Source organism: Balaenoptera musculus, chromosome 7 (assembly GCF_009873245.2).
Source record: "Balaenoptera musculus isolate JJ_BM4_2016_0621 chromosome 7, mBalMus1.pri.v3, whole genome shotgun sequence".
NCBI classification, from domain to species: domain Eukaryota; kingdom Metazoa; phylum Chordata; class Mammalia; order Artiodactyla; family Balaenopteridae; genus Balaenoptera; species Balaenoptera musculus.
In genome coordinates, this window is record NC_045791.1 from 40,476,944 (window position 1) to 40,485,801 (window position 8,858).

Consider the following 8,858-nt stretch of genomic DNA (forward strand, 5'->3'; position numbering starts at 1 on the left):
TAATAATTAAATTAATATAACTTACATATAAACATGATTTCAAAAAAGAAACACAATGCCTAATTGTAATATAAAGGAGTAATAAATGCAAAGTTGTTTATAATAAAATAATATGTATTTCAATCTGAAAATGTCTAGGTGTGACTGGTAGACATAATAACACAGTCAGATGCTTGTACCTATATGCAGAATCAGTATAAATGAGAACGCTATAAATGCAGACTGATACAGGTGTGTTATAATGGAGATTCAAAAACCATATGCAGCATTACTACTCATGTGGTTGAATAACTTGTGGTAAATTTCTAACAAAATATTCCTAGAAAGTTTGGATCTATTAAGCATGTGCAGAAAATATTTGGTATTTGTTTGTAAAATGGAGTTAGGTTCTAAGTTCAGATAATTAAAAACTCCATTTTTACCTAAATGTATGTCTTTGTGGGTGTCGAAAAGTATGCAGGATATGGGACAATTCTCACTGCATGAGCCTGTCCCATGCATTTTAAGAAATATTGTATTCCAAGTATCAACCCATTAAATGGTAGTAGCCCCCAGTTATTGTAACACTATAGAAACCTTCCCACAAATGTTTAAAATGCTCTCAAATAATAATATAATATATATTGACAAATTCTGCTATAAGCAGTGGCTGGCACTCAGTATGTGTTTAATACACGCTTATTGACTGGATGGATGAATGAATGTATAAGTATTGTATCTCTAAAAATGACTAACTTTTGATGGCAAGTAACAGAAAACCCAACTAACTAATTGTAGTTTAGACAAATTAGGGTTTATAACATTTTTTTAACTAAGAAGTTTAGAGTAATACACCCAGGGTTGGTGCCACAGCTCATGATGCTGTTATTGTTTATGGTTCCTATTTTCCTTCCATTTTGCCATTCTTGGCAAATTTGTTATTTTATCACTTCATGAATTAAAAATCATGGCAGCATCTCTGGGTCTTACATCTGTATTCAAAGCAGAAGGAAGTAGGAAGGATCATTGTCAGCAGACTTCCTCTTCTATCTTATTGGCCAGAACTTGCTGGCTGCAAGGGAAACTGTGATCCTCCCACTGAAAGCAATAATACTGCCATAGACACGTAAAAAACAAATGAAGAAACAAACAAAAACGTTCAAACACATCACTGAGCTGCCAAGAAAGCAAAGATTCGAAGACAAAAATTGAAGTGAACATTGAACTCCTAGGAGGTGAGGAAACACCAGGGATGGCTTCTGCCATAGGCATATGTTTCAAATTCTGGTGATATTGATATTTCATTTTTAATGGTTTCACAGGAAGTAGGGATTGGGGACAGATGATAAAGCTTAAGGCCTGCCCAATGTATGGAGTCTAATAGTAGAGCCCGATGTATGGAGTCTAATAAAATCTTGTATGTCTATACAATGAAATATTATTCAGCCATAAAAAAAGGAATGTGCTGATACATGCCACAACATGGATGGACGTTGAAAACACTATGCTACATGAAAGAGGTCAGACACAAAACTCACATAATGTATGATATTATTTATATGGCATATGTCCAGAATAGGCAAATCCATACAAACAGGAATTAGATGAGTTGTTGTCAGGGGTTGGGTGAGGGGGAAGTGGGGAGTGACTGCCAATGGGTATAAGGTTTCTTTTTGGAGTAATGAAAATGTTCTGGAATTGGACAGAGGTGATGACTGCATAAGTACACTAAAAACCATTGAACTGTACACTTACATAGGTGGAATATGTGGTATGTGAGTTACATCTCAATCATGTTGTTATAAAAACAGAACCAAAAACAAACAAACAAAACATATGTAAAGATCACCACCATTGCCACCGTCCCAAGATTACCACTGCCAGCCTCTTGGTGTACAGACTTCCAAACTCATTTCTGTGCATCATATGTACTTATTTAAAGAATAAAAACTGGGGGCTTCTGTGGTGGTGCAGTGGTTAAGAATCTGCCTGCCAATGCAGGGGACACGGGTTCGAGCCCTGGTCTGGGAAGATCCCACATGCCGTGGAGCAACTAAGCCCATGAGCCACAACTACTGAGCCTGCGCATCTGGAGCCTGTGCTCCACAACGAGAGAGGCCGCGACAGTGAGAGGCCCGTGCACCACGATGAAGAGTGGCCCCCGCTTGCCGCAACAGGAGAAAGCCCTCGCACAGAAACGAAGACCCAACACAGCCAAAAAATAAATAAATAAATAAATAAATAAATAAATAAATAAATAAATAAAAGAAAAAAAGAATAAAAACTGGATAATACCATTCAAAAAGTACTTTTAACTATCACACATATAACTTTAAAATTATAAAGTAATATCAGATTGGAGTGTGCTTGTCTTGTACCTGATCTTAGGGGGGAAACTTCTCATCTTTCATCATTAAGTATTATGTTAGCTGTGGGGTTTTGTTGAGTGGTTGTTGGTTGGTTGGTTTGTTAGTTTGTTTTTTATCACGAAAGGCTGTTGGATTTTGTCAAATGCTTTTTCTGCATCTATTGACATGATCATGTGGGTTTTTTCCCTTTATCCTATTAATTTGGTATATTAAGCTGATTTTCATATGTTGCACCAAGTATAAATCCCACTTGGCAATGTTATAAAATTCTTTTATATGTTTTGCTGGATTTAGTTTGTATGTATTTGGTTGAGGAGTTCTGTTTCTATATTTATAAGGATATTGGTCTGTAGTTTTCTTTTCTTGTGATGTCTTTGTCTTGCTTTGATACCAGGACACACTGTCCTCAAAAAATGAATTAGAAACTGTTCCCTCTTATTATTTGTAAAAGTTTATGAAGAATTGGTGTTAATTTTTCTTTAAATGTTTGGTAGAATTCACCAGTGAGGCCATATAGTCCTGGGCTTTTCTTTGCTGGAACTTTTTTGATTACTAACTTAAGCTTTTTTTTTTTTTTTTAAATTTTATTTATTTATTTATTTATTTATGGCTGTGTTGGGTCTTCGTTTCTGTGCGAGGGCTTTCTCCAGTTGCAGCAAGCGGGGGCCACTCTTCATCATGGTGCGCGGGCCTCTCACTGTCGCGGCCTCTCTTGTTGCGGAGCACAGGCTCCAGACGCGCAGGCTCAGTAATTGTGGCTCACGGGCTTAGTTGCTCCGCGGCATGTGGGATCTTCCCAGACCAGGGCTCGAACCCGTGTCCCCTGCATTGGCAGGCAGATTCTCAACCACTGCGCCACCAGGGAAGCCCTTAAGCTATTTATTTGTTATATATCTTTTCAGATTTTTCTATTTCTTCGTTAACCAACTTTGGTAGTTTCTGTTTCTAGGAATTTATCCATTTCATCTAGGTTATCTTCTTTGTTGTCTTAGTCATCTCAGGCTGCCATAAAAAATAACATAGACTGCGTAGCTTAAACAGTAGAAATATATTTTTCACAGTTCTGGAGGTTGGGAGGTCCAAGACCAAGGTGCCAGCCAATTTGATCTGGTTCCTGGTGAAAGCTCTCTTTCTGGTTGACAGACAACCACATTTTCACTATGTCCTCACATGGCCTTTCCTTGCATGCACCAGGGGTGGGAGTGGGGGAGGAGTAGAAGGAAGGGAAGGAGGGAGGGAGGGAGGGAGGGAGGGAGGGAGGGAGAGCAGCTTTCTCTTCTTCTAAAGCCACTAGTCTCATCATGAGAGCCCCACCCTCATGACTTACTCTATCCCTAATTACTTCCCAAAGGCCCTATCTCCAAACACCATCACACTGGGTGTTAGGACTTCAATATATGAATTTTGAGGAATACAAACATTCAGTCCATAACACCTTATAATCTTTCTGTGTATGTGAGGTTGGTAGTAATATCCCCTCTTTTATTGCTGATTTTAGTAATTTTAGTCTTTTTTTAGTCTCTTTTTTTGCTTAATTAGGCCAGCTAAAGATTTGTCAATTTTGTGATCATTTCAATGAACCAACTTCTGGTTTTGTTGACTTTATTGTTTTTCTATTCTTTACCTCACTTATTTTCACTGCAACCTATATTATTTTCTTCTTCCTGCTTGCTCTAGATTTAGTTTGCTCTTGTTTTTCAAGTTCCTGAAGGTGGAGTGTTTGGTTATTGATTTGCAGTCTTTCTTCTTTTTAAATATAGGCAAATACAGCTATAAATTTCCCTCTAGGCACTATTTTCATTGCATCCCATAATATTTGGTATGTTGTGTTTTCATTTTCATTCATCTCAAAGTATTTTCCAGTTTCCTTTGTTATTTCCTTTTTGACCCTCTGATTATCTATGATTGGGTTTAATTTCCATGTATTTGTGAATGTGCCAAATTTCCTTGTTATTAATTCCTAATTTCATTCCACTGTGGTTGGAGAGCACAACTTCATATGATTTCAATCTTTTAAAATTTATTTACACTTGTTTTATGGCCTAACATATAGTCTATCCTGGTAAATGTTCCATGTGTGTACTTGAGAAGAATGTGTATTCTGCAGTTGTTGAATGGAGTGTTCTATAGGTCTCTGTTAATAGAATTACAATGTTGTTCAAGTCTTCTATCTGCTTGATGATTTTCTGTCTAAGTGTTCTACCCATTATTGAAAGTGAGATGTAGAAATCTCCAACTGCTATTATTGAATTGCCCATTTTCCCCTTCAATTCTGTTAGTTTTTGATTCCTGAGTTTGGGGTTGTCAGGTGTAAATATGTTTATAATTGTTTTATCTTCTTGATGGATTAACTCTGTTATTATCAAATGTTCTTTTTAGTCTATAGTAATAATTTCTGTCCTAAAGTCTACTTTGTCTGATATTAGTATAGCCATTCTAGGTCTTTCAGTTATTGTTCACCTAGTATGTCATTTCCCGTACTTCAACTTCTTTGTGTCTCTGAATCTAAAGTGTGCCTCTTATAGGCAGCAAATAGTTGGATTTTGTATTTTTAATCCATTCTGCTAATTTCTGCATTTCAATTCAATCCCTTCTCATTTAATGAAATTACTGATAAAGTCATGTTTATATTTGCTATTTTCTACTTGTTTTCTACATGCCTTATGTGTTTTGGGGGGCTTCCATCCTCTATTGCTGACTACTTTTGTGTTAAAAGGATATTTTCTATTTTATTCCCCTTATTGATTCTCTTACTATATTTTTTGAGTTATTTCTTTAGAAGTTGCTATAAGGATTACAATAACTTAATTTATAAGAATCTAGTTCAGATTAATACCAATTTAATTACAATTGTATACAAACTTTGCTCTTACATGGCTTTATCTTCTCTCTCCCTTCATTTGTGCTGTTATTGTCATGCAAATTACACCTTTATAGATTGTGTGTTCAACAACAAAGAAAAAAATAAAGAATGCTTTAGAAATCTGTCATTCTTGCACAGGGGCCATGCTAGTCTTCTCTGTATTGTTCCAATTTCAGTATATATGCTGTCAAATTGAGCACAACACGATGGAATATTGCCATTAAAAACTACTCTGGCCTCAGTGTAGAATATGAATTAAAGAGGAGGCCAATCTGACGTGAGAAGGCTAGATAAAAGATGCTGAAATATATCAGGTAAAAGATGATAGTGGTCTGAACTAGAGTTCAGTACTACAGTACTGGAGAAGAGATGCAGGCAACTTAACAAATTTGAAAGATATTAAAGAGATAATATTAACTACCTTTCGTGACTCGATATAGGGTTGAGCAAAAGAAAGGAGTCAAAATGATTAATTCTCTGCATTATGTAACTGAGGGAATTATGGTGCTATTCACAGAGAGAGATTACACTGAAATTGAAGCTTTGGGAGAAAATATGATGAGCTCAATTTTGGACATTTTGAATTTGTGATTATTATAAGATACTTAAATGGAAATAGGAAATGTTCAGTGAAGATGGGATATCTAGGTTGGAACTTAAGTGAGCAGCAGGGGCTATGAGTAAAGACTCGAGAATAATTAATATGTATATAGTAATGGAAGTCTTGAGAGTTTATTAGAATGTCCAATAAGATAAATAGAAAAATATAAAGTGATAACAGAAGAGGACCAAGGATGGAATCCTAAGGAATAATATTTTGATTGTGAGGAAAAGAAGAGGATTCTTCACAAGAAGGTGAGAGTGGCTCCAGAGGTACCAAGAAAATCAGGAGAGTGGGCTGTCATGGAAGTTGAAAGAACGAAATATTGCAATAATTGAGATGCCACATAAAATAAAAACCATATTATTTTCACTGTAATTAGCAATAAGGAAGACCATTAATAACAGTTGTATATTAAAGTTGGCTGCAAATTCTTTCCTATTCCTCCCACAAGAGGTGAAATCTATTTCCCTCCCCTTGACTCTGGACTGAACTGTGTTTGCACTGACCAATAAAATGTGGCAGAAGTGAGATTTTTAACTTCTGAGACTGGGCAGCTTCTACTTTCACAGGCTTGAAACACCCCCCCTAAAAACCCAGCGTTCATGCTGTGGGAACCCCACATATGGACGTGCCATGAGGAGAAGGACTCATGCTCCCAGCCAAGTGCCAACACCGCCCACCAGCCCTGTGAATGAGCCACAGTAGAGGCTCTAGTCCAGTCAAGCCTCCAGATGACCACAGCTCCAGACAACACACTGCAGGACAGAATTATCCACTTGTGCCTAGTCAATCTGCAGAGTCACGAAAGACGATAAACGGTGGCTGCTGTTTTTTGTGTTTTTTTGAACAAATAGAAAATTTTCATTTTCAGGCACAAAGCCACAACAGACATAAAAATGATACAGACAACAAGTGCTACGGTCATTCAAAGAAGGCATAGAGTAGATACAACAAGGATCTCCTCTATGGCACCGGGAACTATACTCAATATTTTGTAATAACTTATAAGGGAAAAGAATGTGAAAAAGGAATCACTGTGCTGTACACCTGAAAGTAACACGACATTGTAAATCAACTATACTTCAATTAAAAAACAAATAAACAGACAAGAACAACAACAACAAAAAACCAAAGAGGTCATAGAAGTTCTTATGAGATTCTATAAGAGAAGCCAAATGAGGACGGGAGAGATGGCTTTTGAATCAATTCAGAGGAGAAGTCACAGAGAAACTAGTCTTTGACCTGAACTTGAGTTTCCATTAAGATTGCAGCACAGGGATATTACAGATGAAGGTAATCACATAAACTTACTATACTGGAACCTGCAGAGGTTATGAGTGTTGTTTCAAGATCCCAAAGCAAGTGCATTGTGGAATCAGAATTTTAAGTGAGGCCTAATGAACCAAAAACAAACAAACAATAAAACAAGCCCTTCCTGTGATACCACGTTGCCTTTGAAGTCGTTTTTTTGGTGGGTTGGTAGAAACTGCTTCCAGTGTTTCTTGCTGGAATGACTAGTTCTGTCCCCCCACGGTCCCCCACCCCCGAGTTGATCCTCAAAGCTTCCATTAGAATGGACTTGCTAAAATGCAGACATACAAGTATTCATGACGCCTGTGTCCAATCATTTCTCCTGCCATTGCCTACTTCACTTCTGGATTATATGAACAATTCACTGTCTTCAATTATGCTTTCCCCTCCTCCAAGAATCCCTTTCTCCCTATGGGGCACCTGGGAAACCCACTTCAGTTTTCAAAACTCGATTTACATATTATGTCTTTTGTGCAGTCTTTTTAGTGTTGTGATCACACCCTCCTTTTTGCTACCCCTGCCCTTCTGCATGCCTGATTGTTGCACTCGCTACACTGTATTGTAATTGTATTTTTTACATATCTCTGTCTTGTCCTGGGCAACATTCCTTGGGGCCAGGGACTACCTTTTTTCATCTACTGATGTTGCCTTAGCATGTTACTTGTTGTGAAGTAGTTAGTTATAAAAATGACATTTGAGTAAATTAAAAATTGTTATGTACATGTTACTTATTATCACTTTATAGATACAACAGGAAAAAATATTAATATTGGTGCTAAAAGTTCACTTCTAGTAAATGGTGGTGGTACTTGACTCCACTTATAATATTTTTCCCACTATTTTATATCTTTCTACCTGATATCTCTTCTTTATTTCCATCTATGTTTCTTTATTACTAAACCAAGAAAAACAGGTATGAGGGTAGGGCTAGGCCATACTTGGCTGGAATAGTAAAGGAACTGTGTGGGTTTTTGGTGGGAAAATCCTGAAGCATACAGGTCTGCATCTTCCTTTGGAGGCATGTGGAGGGGTCTGCTTCTAAAGAGTTTTTTGTTTGTTTGTTTTTGTTTTTGTTTACCATTTTTTTAAGCTTTATTTTAGTACTCTCCATTTTTCATCTTTCCTTCTCTCCTTTTCTTCTCATCCCATCCCTCTCTGCCTGCCTCCCTCCATTCCTTCTTTCCATTCACCATCCATCTGCTGAGCATCTGTTGAGTGCTTGGAACTATTACCCATACTGGGAATGCAGTGATGAACAGGACAAATAATATCTGTGCTCTTAAGGAGTTGATATTCCAGTGTGGGGCTGGTAGTCATAGACAATAAAAGAAAAATAAAGAAGAATGTATCAGGTGGCTAGCAAGTGCTGTGATCAGAGTGATAGGCTGTGACTTTGTAGTAGAATTCTTATGGCCACCATGTAAGTTGGTATTCTCATTTTATATTTGAATAAACAAAAGCATAGAGAATTTAAGAAACCCATTCACTGTTACTTAAGGAATCTAGGATTACCAGTTCAGGTCTGTTGGACTTTATAACTCATTTTTGCTCTTAACTACTGTGCTATACTAGTCTGTCATATGTTTACAGTGCAATCTTTTCTTAAATTTTAAAAAGTAGACCTCGGGTGGCTGCTGTTTTAAATGACTAAGTTTTTGGTCTGTCTGTTACTCAGTTGATAACCTATTTTATGACCATCCTGTAACATCTTTAAGAGATGATGTCCTGTTGG

General features: G+C 37.0%; 1 non-coding gene across 1 annotated transcript; it reads right to left on the reverse strand.

The window, feature by feature from the left end:
- Positions 1-5,308: 5,308 nt before the first annotated feature.
- Positions 5,309-5,411, reverse strand: LOC118898648. Its single transcript, XR_005020789.1, has one exon. It is a non-coding gene; the product is annotated as a U6 spliceosomal RNA (small nuclear RNA).
- Positions 5,412-8,858: the final 3,447 nt, after the last annotated feature.